Source organism: Symphalangus syndactylus, chromosome 6 (genome assembly GCF_028878055.3).
Source record: "Symphalangus syndactylus isolate Jambi chromosome 6, NHGRI_mSymSyn1-v2.1_pri, whole genome shotgun sequence".
Classification (NCBI taxonomy): domain Eukaryota; kingdom Metazoa; phylum Chordata; class Mammalia; order Primates; family Hylobatidae; genus Symphalangus; species Symphalangus syndactylus.
The window spans coordinates 25,608,474-25,619,088 of record NC_072428.2 but is presented as its reverse complement, the minus strand read 5'-3'; the positions used below and the strand labels follow the sequence as shown (position 1 = coordinate 25,619,088).

Below are 10,615 nucleotides of genomic sequence, written 5' to 3'. Positions count from 1 at the left end.
TTTTTGATAAGAGATATTCATTTACCACAGTGACAACAATGGGATAAGTCACTCGTCTTTGCCATAAGGAAATCCCTCACTTCAATATCTTGAAGTGAACATTTCAATATCTTGTCTTCTTCCTTTATTTTTTAAAAAGAGAGACTAGAAACAAAAGTAATTTCTTCCCAAGGACAATATGGTCAGGTACTAATTCTTCCTTTAATATGTCATAATCACACCCCATGTTTCAACCAATGTTGGGCGATGTCAGAGTTAAACCCAAAACATCTATTCAAGTAATTCCAAATTTGAAGCAATATTAGTTATCCATGGATAAATCAGACATCAGTATGTTCATATCTTATATGCTTTCATTATAATTCATGGAGAGGCCTATGATCTTGCCATTTTGTCATGATGCTGTATAGTAGCCAATGAATACTAAATTGTTTGCTTCTTAGCTATTTTTCTACCACAGTTTCAAGTGGGAACAGATTTCACCCATGTGCTGCAGTTTGTCCATTTACAATCTTACCTGCCCAGAATGTGTGAAATCACAGAAACCCAGAAGAGAACACTATTTTTACATATGCAAAGTTTGGTGTCATAGAAAGAGGATCCAAGTACAATTGGCCTTGGATCCTTCCTCTACCACTTAAAGCTGGTGTGGCCTCAGGAGTGTCACTTGATTCCATTTGTTCATAAATAAAGTAGTTATAAAGTAGTTATACAATTTACTTGTTAATTGTAAGGCTAGGAGATTTGCTATGGAAAATACTTTGCCCAGTCTTTAGCATGTAGTAGGTGCTTACTAAATGCTAGTTCATTAATATCATTGCTATTATCATTACCGTCCCTGAATGGTGCCAAAGGACTAGTTAGAAAAGTTAAGATAAAAACAGCTCTTGAATTTATTCACTTGGGCCTTGATATAGACTGGGCCTTTTATGTTGCCAAAATAGCCAGGGAAATATAAGTGTAAAGTCACATTAAAATGTTTCATGCAGGGAAAAATAAGTGGTCTCCTAACTTGATTTTGCTCATTTATTTTTCCAGCAAGCATTAAACCATAATCAGGCCCTTATAACTGGAAACATCACATAGCAATTAGAGTTTCACATGTCACAACTGAGGTCTTTGGGGAAAGAGATGCTACTGACATACCAGCCCATTCTGTCCTCTGCAGCCTAATGTCCCCGTTGTTATAACCAGCATTTTATAATACACTTTTATCATCCTGAAATGAAACTCATAGATAAAATAACCTATCTTCTCATTGGGTTTTTAAAAAAAAATGCCCTAAGTATCTATCATTAAATGAAAAATAAAAGGACAGTAATATACAATAAAATAATCTAAAATGCTATGGCACAACTACATTGGGGAACTTAATAAAGTTGTCAGGCACTTTTGCTTAAAAATAATATCACCTTGACTGCAATATCTACAAATACAGATTGATACAGATGGCTGAATTGGCAACTCAGACACCAAGAGCTATATTGCATCTTTGATGTTATTTTCTGAAATGGTGAATGACTCTTGATAAGTTCCAAACATAGCAAAGCACGATCTTTCCTTAATTTATGTAATTGTGTCCCTGGAAAATTTAGTGTGTATTAAAACTGTGCAAAAATATTTTGTGTTATATGTATACATGGAGTTAGGCTCTATGCCAAGACAGTTACAAAGAGGTTTTTCATTGACAAAAATGCCTGGAGGGACATCCCTAACTTGTCCAAACTTGAACTTGGGACAATTTTTCATTGTGTGCAATTGTCTTGCCCATTGCAGAACATCTAGCTCAGTGGCCCTTTATCATTTTAAGGCTAGTAGTGCTTACTAATTACTGGGACCAAGAAAATTCCACAATAATTTTTCAAAACATCCCCTAGGGATGTCCTGCTTCTGTTGAGACTACAGCTATAGTCATACTAAGCACTTGCAATTCTCTCAACAGCCAGCCTTTGCTTATTCTTTTTTTCTCTGCAGGAGATGCTCTTCCTCTATTTGGCCTTGCTATTAATGACTTAACCCTAAAGACCCACATCAGGTATCTCTAGTCTAGGAGGTCATCTGTAAAGCTCCAGTTGCCTTCCCTTTGTGTTCTCATACGACCCTCTGCTTAAGGAATTTCGACTTTGATTGTATAGTATTATTTGTTTTCCTACATCATGTAAGAGCTCCTGAAGGCAGAATAAATCAGTCAATTTATTTTTCTTTATCTTTATTTACTTATTTTTACCTGTTTAAATTTACATTTATTGGTTTCAGCCTGCTAGCTTTGAAGAAAACAAGAAGTTCGCGTGAGGAGGGCCTCCCTGCAGCACAGCATAGCTGCCTTGCCAGATCATGGCCAGACTGCTTCTTTAAGCAGTACCTCAATCTATTCCTCCTCACTGGGCAAGTCCTCCCTGCAGGGGCTTCAGCCACTCCAGCAAGGGTTCTACAGACAAAGTTCTGATCTCTCCCTAGAATGAAGCTCACAAAGGAAGAGCAGCCGTCATTTCTGCAGTTTGGTAAACTCAGCCATGCCAGCCTGCCAACTTTGGAAAATACAAACGGTCCAGGCAAGGAAGGGTCTCCTGGCACCTACTCTACCAAAGGGCAGCCAGAGGGCTTCTTGGCGGGGGGGTCCCTGATCCCATTCCTTCAGAGTGGGCGGGACCTCCCAGCAGGGGTCTCCAGCCACCTCCTACAGGCACGTTCCTTCTGGCAACTGTTCAGTGCATCCCGGGATGGAGCTTCCAGAGGAAGGAGCAGGCTGCCATCTTTGCTGTTTTGCAGGCTTCACTGGTGATACCTCCAAGTACAGGGAAAAACTGAAGCAACTAAGATCTGGAGTGGACCCCCAGTAAACTGCAGCAGCCCTATGGAAGAATAGCATAACTGTTGAAAGAAAAACAAACAGAAAACAACAACATCAACAAAAAGGACCCCACAAAAACCCCAGTCAAAGGACAGCAAATCTCAAAGATCAAAAGTAGATAAGCCCACAAAAATAAGAAAGCATCAGTGCAGAAATTCTGAAAACTCAAAAAGCCAGAGTGCCTCTTCTCCTCCAAATGACAGCAACATCTCTCCAGTAAGGGCACAGAACTGAGCAAAGGCTGAGATGGCTGAACTGACAGAAGTAGGCTTTGGAAGGTGGGTAATGATGACTTCACTGAGCTAAAGGAGCATGTTGTAACCCAATGCAAAGAAACCAAAAATCGTGATAAAACAATACAGGAGCTGATAGCCAGAATAGCCAGTTTAGAGAAGAACATAACCAACCTGATGGTGTGAAAAACACAGCACAAGAACTTCACAATGGAATCACAAGTATCAATAGCAGAATAGGCCAAGCAGAGGAAAGAATCTCAGAGCTTGAAGACTGTCTTTCTGAAATAAGACAGGCAGATAAGAATAGAGAAAAAAGAATGAAAAGGAATGAACAAAACCTATGAGAAATACGGGATTATATAAAAAGACCAAACTTACTACTGATTGGGATACCTGAAAGAGATAGGGAGATAGAAGCAAGTTGGAAAACATACTTCTGGATATCATCTAGAAGAACTTCCCCAACCTAGCAAGATAGGCCCACATTCAAATTGAGGAAATGCAGAGAACCCCAGTGAGATACTCCATGAGAAATTCAACCTCAAGACACAACATAATAAGATTCTCCAAGGTCAAAATGAAAGAAAAAATGTTAAAGGCAGCCAGTGAGAAAGGCCAGGTCACCTACAAAGGGAAACCCATCAAACTAACAGAAGACCTCTCAGCGGAAACCCTACAAGCCAGAAGAGACTGTGGCCAATCTTCAGTTTTTTTTTTTTAAGACAGAGGCTTGCTGTATTACCTAGGCTGGAGTGCAGTGGCATGATTTCGGTTCACTGCCACCTCCACCTCCCAGGTTTAAGTAATTCTCCTGCTTCAGAGACCCATCATGTTCAAAGACACACATAAGCTCAAAATAAAGGGATGGAGGAAAATTTACCAAGCAAATAGAAAACAGAAAAAAGCAGGGGTTGCAATCCTAGTTTCTGAGAAGACAGACTTTAAACCAATAAAGATTTTAAAGGACAAAGAAGGACATTACATAATGGTAAAGGGTCAATTCAACAAGTAGAGCTAACTATCCTAAATATATATATACCCAATACAGGAGCACCCAGATTCATAAAGCGTGTTTTCTTAGAGACCTACGAAGAGATATTAGGCATTAGACTCCCACACAATAATAGTGGGACACCCCACTGTGAGAAAATAGACAGAAAATTAATAAAGATATTCAGGACCTGAATGCAGTTCTGGATCAAGTGGACCTCACAGATATCTACAGAACTCTCCACCCCAAAACAACAGAATATACATTCTTCTCATTGCCACATGGCACTAAGTCTAAAATTGATCACATTGGAAGTAAAATGGTCCTCAGCAAATGCAAAAGAACTGAAATCATAACAGTCTCTCCAACCGATGCAATCAAATTAGAACTCAAGATTAAGAAATTCACTCAAAACCACACAACTACATGGAAATTGAACAACCTGCTCCTGAATGACTCTTGGGCAAATAATGAAATTAAGGCAGAAATCAGTAAGTTCTTTGAAACTAATGAGAACAGACAATGTACCAGAATCTCTGGGATGCTGCTAAAGCAGTGTAAAGAGGGAAACTTATAGCACCAAATGCCCACATCAAAAAGCTAGAAAGATTTCAAGTTAACAGCTTGACATTTCAACTAAAATAACTAGGAGCTAAGAGCAAACAAAACCCAAAACCAGCAGAAGACAAGAAATAACCAAGATCAGAGCTGAACTGAAGGAGATAAAGATGTGAAAAACCCTTCAAAAAAATCAACAAATCCAGGAGCTGGTTTTTTGAAAAAAATTAATAAAATAGGCCGGGTGTTGTGGCTCACACCTGTAATCCCAGCACTTTGAGAGGCAGAGGCAGCCTGATCACCTGAGGTCAGGAGTTTGAGACCACCCTGGCCAAAGTGGTGAAATCCTGTCTCTACTAAAAATACAAAAATTAGCTGGATGTAGTGGTGGGCACCTATAATCCCAGCTACTCAGGAGGCTGAGGCAGGAGAATCACTTGAACCAGGGAGGTGGAGGTTGCAGTGAGCCAAGATTGTGCCATTGCACTCCAGCCTGGGTGACAAGAGCAAAACTCTGTCAAAAAGAAAAAAAAAAGATAGATTGCTAGCTAGATTAATAAAGAAGAAAAGAGAGAAAAATAAACACAATCAGAAATGATAAGGGGGATATCACCGCTGACTCCACAAAAATACACACAACCCTCAGAGAATACTATAAACCCCTCTATGCACATAAACTAGAAAATCTAGAAGAAATGCAGAGATTCCTGAACACATACACCCTCTCAAGACCAAACCACAAAGAAATTGAATTGCGAATAGACCAATAACAAGTTCTGACATTGAGGCAGTAATAAATAGCCTACCAATCAAAAAAAGGCCAGGACCAAATGGATTCACAGCTGAATTCTACCAGAGGTACAAAGAAGAGCTGGTACCATTTCTACTGAAACCCTTCTAGAAAATTGAAAAGGAGAGACTCCTTTCTAACTCATTCTATGAGGCCAGCATTATCCTGTTACTAAAACCTGGCAGAAATACAACAAAAAAAGAAAACTTCAAGCCAATATTCTTGAACATCAATGCCAAAAATTCTCAATAAAATACTGGCAAACCAAATCCAACAGCACATCAAAAAGCTTATCTACCACAACAAAGCAGCCTTTATCTGTGGGATGCAAGGTTGGTTCAACATACGCAAATCAATAAATGTGATTCCATCACATTAGCAGAACTAAAGACAAAAACTACATGATTATCTCAATAGATGCAGAAAAGGCCTTTTGTAAAATTCCACATCTTTTCATGTTAAAGACTCTAAATAAAGTAGGGATTGAAGAAACATACCTCAAAATAATAAAAGCCATATATTACAACCCCATAGCCAATATTATACTGAATGGGCAAAAACTGGAAGTATTCTTTTTCAAAACTTGCACAAGACAAGGATGCCCTCTCTCAACACTGCTATTCAACATAGTATTGGAGTTTCTGACCAGGGCAATCAGGCAAGAGAAGAAATAAAGAGTATTCAAATAGGAAGAGAGGAAGTCAAATTGTCTTTGTTTGCAACTGACATAACCCTATATCTAGAAACCCTCATCATCTCAGCCCCAAAGCTTCTTAAGTTGATAAGCGACTTCAACAAAGTTTAAAGATACAAAATCAATGTGCAAAAATCGCTAGCATTCCTATACACCAACAACAGACAAGCAGAGAGTGGAATCATAAATGAACTCCCATTCACAATTGTTACAAAAAGAATAAAGTACCTAGGAATACAGCTAACAAGGGAAGTGAAGGACCTCTTCAAGGAGAACTACAAAACACTGCTCAAAGAAATCAGAGAGTCAGAGAGGACACAAACAAATGGAAAAACATTCCGTGCTCATGGATAGGAAGAATAAATATTGTTAAAATTGCCATATGGCTCAAAGTAATTCATAGATTCAACGCTATTCCCATTAAACTACCATTGAAATTCTTCACAGAATTAGAAAAAGCTATTTTAAAATTCATATGGAATAAGTAAAGAGCCTGAATAGCCACGACAAGCCTAAGCAAAAAGAACAAAGCTGGAGGCATCATGATACCCAACTTCAAACTATACTATACGTCTACAGTAACCAAAACAGCATGGTACGGGTACAAAAACAGATGCATAGACCAATGTAACAGAATACAGGGCTGGGCGTGGTGGCTCACGCTTGTAATCCCAGCACTTTGGGAGGCCGAGGTGGGCAGATCACGAGGTCAGGAGATCGAGACCACGGTGAAACCCCGTCTCTACTAAAAATACAAAAAATTAGCCGGGCGTGGTGGCGGGCGCCTGTAGTCCCAGCTACTCGGAGAGGCTGAGGCAGGAGAATGGCGTGAACCCGGGAGGCGGAGCTTGCAGTGAGCCGAGATCGCGCCACCGCACTCCAGCCTGGGTGACAGAGCGAGACTCCATCTCAAAAAAAAAAAAAAAAAAGAATACAGAACTCAGAAAGAAGACCACACATCTACAACCATCTGATCTGCAACAAACCTGACAAAAACAAGCAATGGGAAAAATATTCCTTGTTTAATAAATGGTGCTGGGAGAACTGGCTGGCCATATGCAGAAAATTAAAACTGGACCAATTCCTTACACCATATACAAAAATTAACTCAAGATGAATTAAACACTTAAATGTAAAATTCAAAACTATAAGAACCCTAGAAGAAAATCTAGGTAATACCATTCAAGACATAGGCACAGCCAAAGATTTCATGATGAAGATGCCAAAAGCAATTGCAACAAAAGCAAAAATTGACAAATGTGATCTAATTAAACTAAAGAGCTTCTGCACAGCAAAAGAAACAACCATCAGAGTGATGGGAGAAAATTTTTGTAGTCTATCTATCTGACAAAGGTCTAATATCCAGAGTCCACAAGGAACTTACAAGAATTACAAGAATTTACAAGAAAAAACAAACAACCTCATTAAAAAGTAGGTAAAGGACATTGACAGACACTTCTCAAAAGAAGACATACATGCAGCCAACAAACATATGAAAAAAAGCTCAACATCACTGATCATTAAAGAAATGCAAATCAGAACCACAAGAAGATACCATCTCACACCAGTCAGAATGGGTATTATTAAAAACTCAAAAAACAACAGATGCTGGTGAGATTGTGGTGAAAAAGGAACACTTTTATACTGTTGGTGTGAGTGTAAATTAGTTCAATCATTGTGGAAGGCAGCGTGGCAATTCATCAAAGACCTAGAGGCAGAAATACCATTTGACCCAGCAATCCCATTATTAGGTATATATCCAAAGGAATATAAATCATTTTATTATAAAGACACATACACACATGTGTTCACTGCCACACTGCTTACAATAGCAAAGACATGGAATCAACCCAAATGTCCAACAATAATAGACTGGGTAAAGAAAATGTGGTACATATATGTCATGGAATACTATGCAGCCATAAAAGAATAAGATCATGTCCTTTGTTGGGACATGGATAAAGTTGGACATCACTATCCTTAGGAACAGAAAACCAAACACCACATGTTCTCCCCTGTAAGTGGGAGCTGAATGATGAGAACACATGGACACATTGCAGAGGAGCAACACAGACTGGAACCCGTTTTTTTGAGGGGGCAGTGGAGGGAGGGAGAGCATCAGGAAGAATAGCTAATGGCTGCTGGCTTAATATCTAGGTGATGGGATGATCTGTGCAGCAAACTACCATGGCACACATTTACCTATGTAACAAACCTCCACATCTGGCACATGTGCCCCTGAACTTAAAAATAAAAGTTGAAAAAAAGAAATTTAAATGTATCTCTTTATCGTTAGTGTCTGGCTCATGACTGTCACATGTGAAAGATAGATGGATGGGATGGATATTTGAAAAAATCAATAAATGACAATTTTTATCCCAAATATTAATTAAGTAGCTACCTTAAAATATATAATGTGACTGGCTCTCAGAGAGATAACTCAAAAGTGGATTCTGTTATCAAGATGTTGGTAGTTAAGTAGGGGACTTAGATCACTCATGGCCATTTTCAAAAAATAAGTATAAACCATAGCATGTTAATTAGATATGGGTTGAAAGTAAACTACACGGTGCCATGTATTTTATTTAGAATTGGTGGAGAAAAATGCCTTTGTAAAGCTTTGAGTTTAGGAATCATTAATGTTATTTCAGGTGGATTAGGTAGGTTATTCTGATATGGAGCAGAACAGCACAGGACTGTTTTTAAAGAGCAGTTTTCATACTTGGAGTATTTTAAAGTACTTTAAAGTGCTTTACAAAGTAATGAGTTAAACATTGGTAGTGAGAAACTATGTATGCTAATGGAGAAAACCATTGTGCTCTTGACAGTAGCTCAAACGGGACTGTGGAAATTAGAAGCAGTTTTATTGATATTGGCCAGGATTTGGGATTAATCCTTGCTCCTTTTGAAAATTGCCATGGGATCTTTAAATTGCACTTGGATGGCCGCCGTGTTTAATAAGATTGTTTTCTAGACCTGAAACTCAACCAAAAAGTTTGTGCACAGACATTCTACAAAGAAAGCATATTTGGAGGTAGCAATTTTTTTCCATAATGAATTTGGATAATGATAGATTTTCATAGAAGCAGCGGCAGGAATAAAAGAATCCCCATGACCCTTTGCGGGCTTTTAGAAGTAATCTCATTGGAGATTCTGAAATATTCAGATAAATGTGTTCCAATTTTGCCTTTGCTCTTCAGGGTTCTGGCTGGGACTAATATAAAGGTGCCAAAAATCTAATGAGGAAGCCTGTTCGTGAACAATTTCCATACCACTTTTAACAGACTTGCAAGGTTAAGAAGGTCTGAATAAATATGCAAACTTTATGATATCCAATGGAATAATTTTTCATGCCTTTGGCCTTTTAAAAATTTTGCACAAAATTCCATCCAAATTCTATCCAAATATAAGTGACAATTTAATTGGAAAGAGTGAAGAAATTTGAAGTTTAAAATTTATTTTAATATATTGTATCATCTATCAAGTTAATACAAAATGAAAGGTTAATACTACTATTAATATGTTTGAGAAATCCCCACTATAAGCCTAAAATGAAATCTACAACATAAATGATAGATATTAAAACTAATCATTTACTAAAATTCTTTAACATTTTGTTTACATTTTGCTTGAAAACTATGTTACTATAATTCACTATTCATTCACCCAGTAGAATTTGATTGGGACCGAATGCTTCTAAGACAGGAATACAAGTTAAGAAAGGAATCTTGGTAAAGACTCGGAAAGCAGAAGTTTATTGAATCCAGATTTTAGAGTTAGCAATGGTGAGACTATATATTGTTCTGGAATTTAAATTAAACTCCAAACTCTCAGCTTTTACTTATGAACTCTGTCTTTTCACATCATACAGAGGCTTAATATACTGAAATCATTACCTTGATGTCTGCTTCATTTCCACACCTTTAAAATCCATGCAGAATACATTCATCAAGCCAACTTTCAAGGAAAAACAAGAAGGAACTTGGTGTATTAATGTCCATGTTACTTGCCGTACTGTATGCAAAACAAAACAATGCATTTTTTGTAAGTAAAGTTACATAAGCTTGACCACAGGTGAGCTTGCCTTACCCATCATAAGCAACATAAGCAAAAGATTGCCCTTGACAGTGCTTAGGGCTCACAATGTGAGTTAGCCCCAGTGTGAGTTTTAGAAGTTGGGGATGGTTAAGGGGCAAGTGCTTCCCACTTGTCAACATTTCAAAATAACCCCAAAACTTTTCAGAGGTGGAAGCCAGTAAGGAATTATAACTATTGCAAATGTAACAGACTTTTCAAGAACATGGGAAAAATCTGAAGGATAAGTATTATTTTAAAAGAATATACAATTCATATATTTCACTTGTAAAATTATTTATAAAAATTAAAAGTAAACCGTGAGGGCCACCCCATGGTAAAATTTACCTCTATGACTTTCCCCTTGCCTGCAGTTTCAAACGTTGTAGTGATGATATGTCTTTCTCAAGGATTCTAATGA

The 10,615-nt window shown here is 37.9% G+C and overlaps 1 long non-coding RNA gene across 1 annotated transcript in view; it reads right to left on the bottom strand.

Annotated features, from left to right (window-relative positions):
* Positions 1 to 1,012: 1,012 nt before the first annotated feature.
* Positions 1,013 to 10,615, bottom strand: part of LOC134736993 (uncharacterized) — a 50,367-nt gene continuing 40,764 nt past the window's right edge. The window contains exons 3-4 of the long non-coding RNA XR_010121506.1: positions 10,017 to 10,134; positions 1,013 to 2,852 (exon numbers count right to left, since the gene is read on the bottom strand). This is a non-coding gene — a long non-coding RNA (uncharacterized lncRNA). The remainder of the gene's footprint in view (positions 2,853 to 10,016; positions 10,135 to 10,615) is intronic.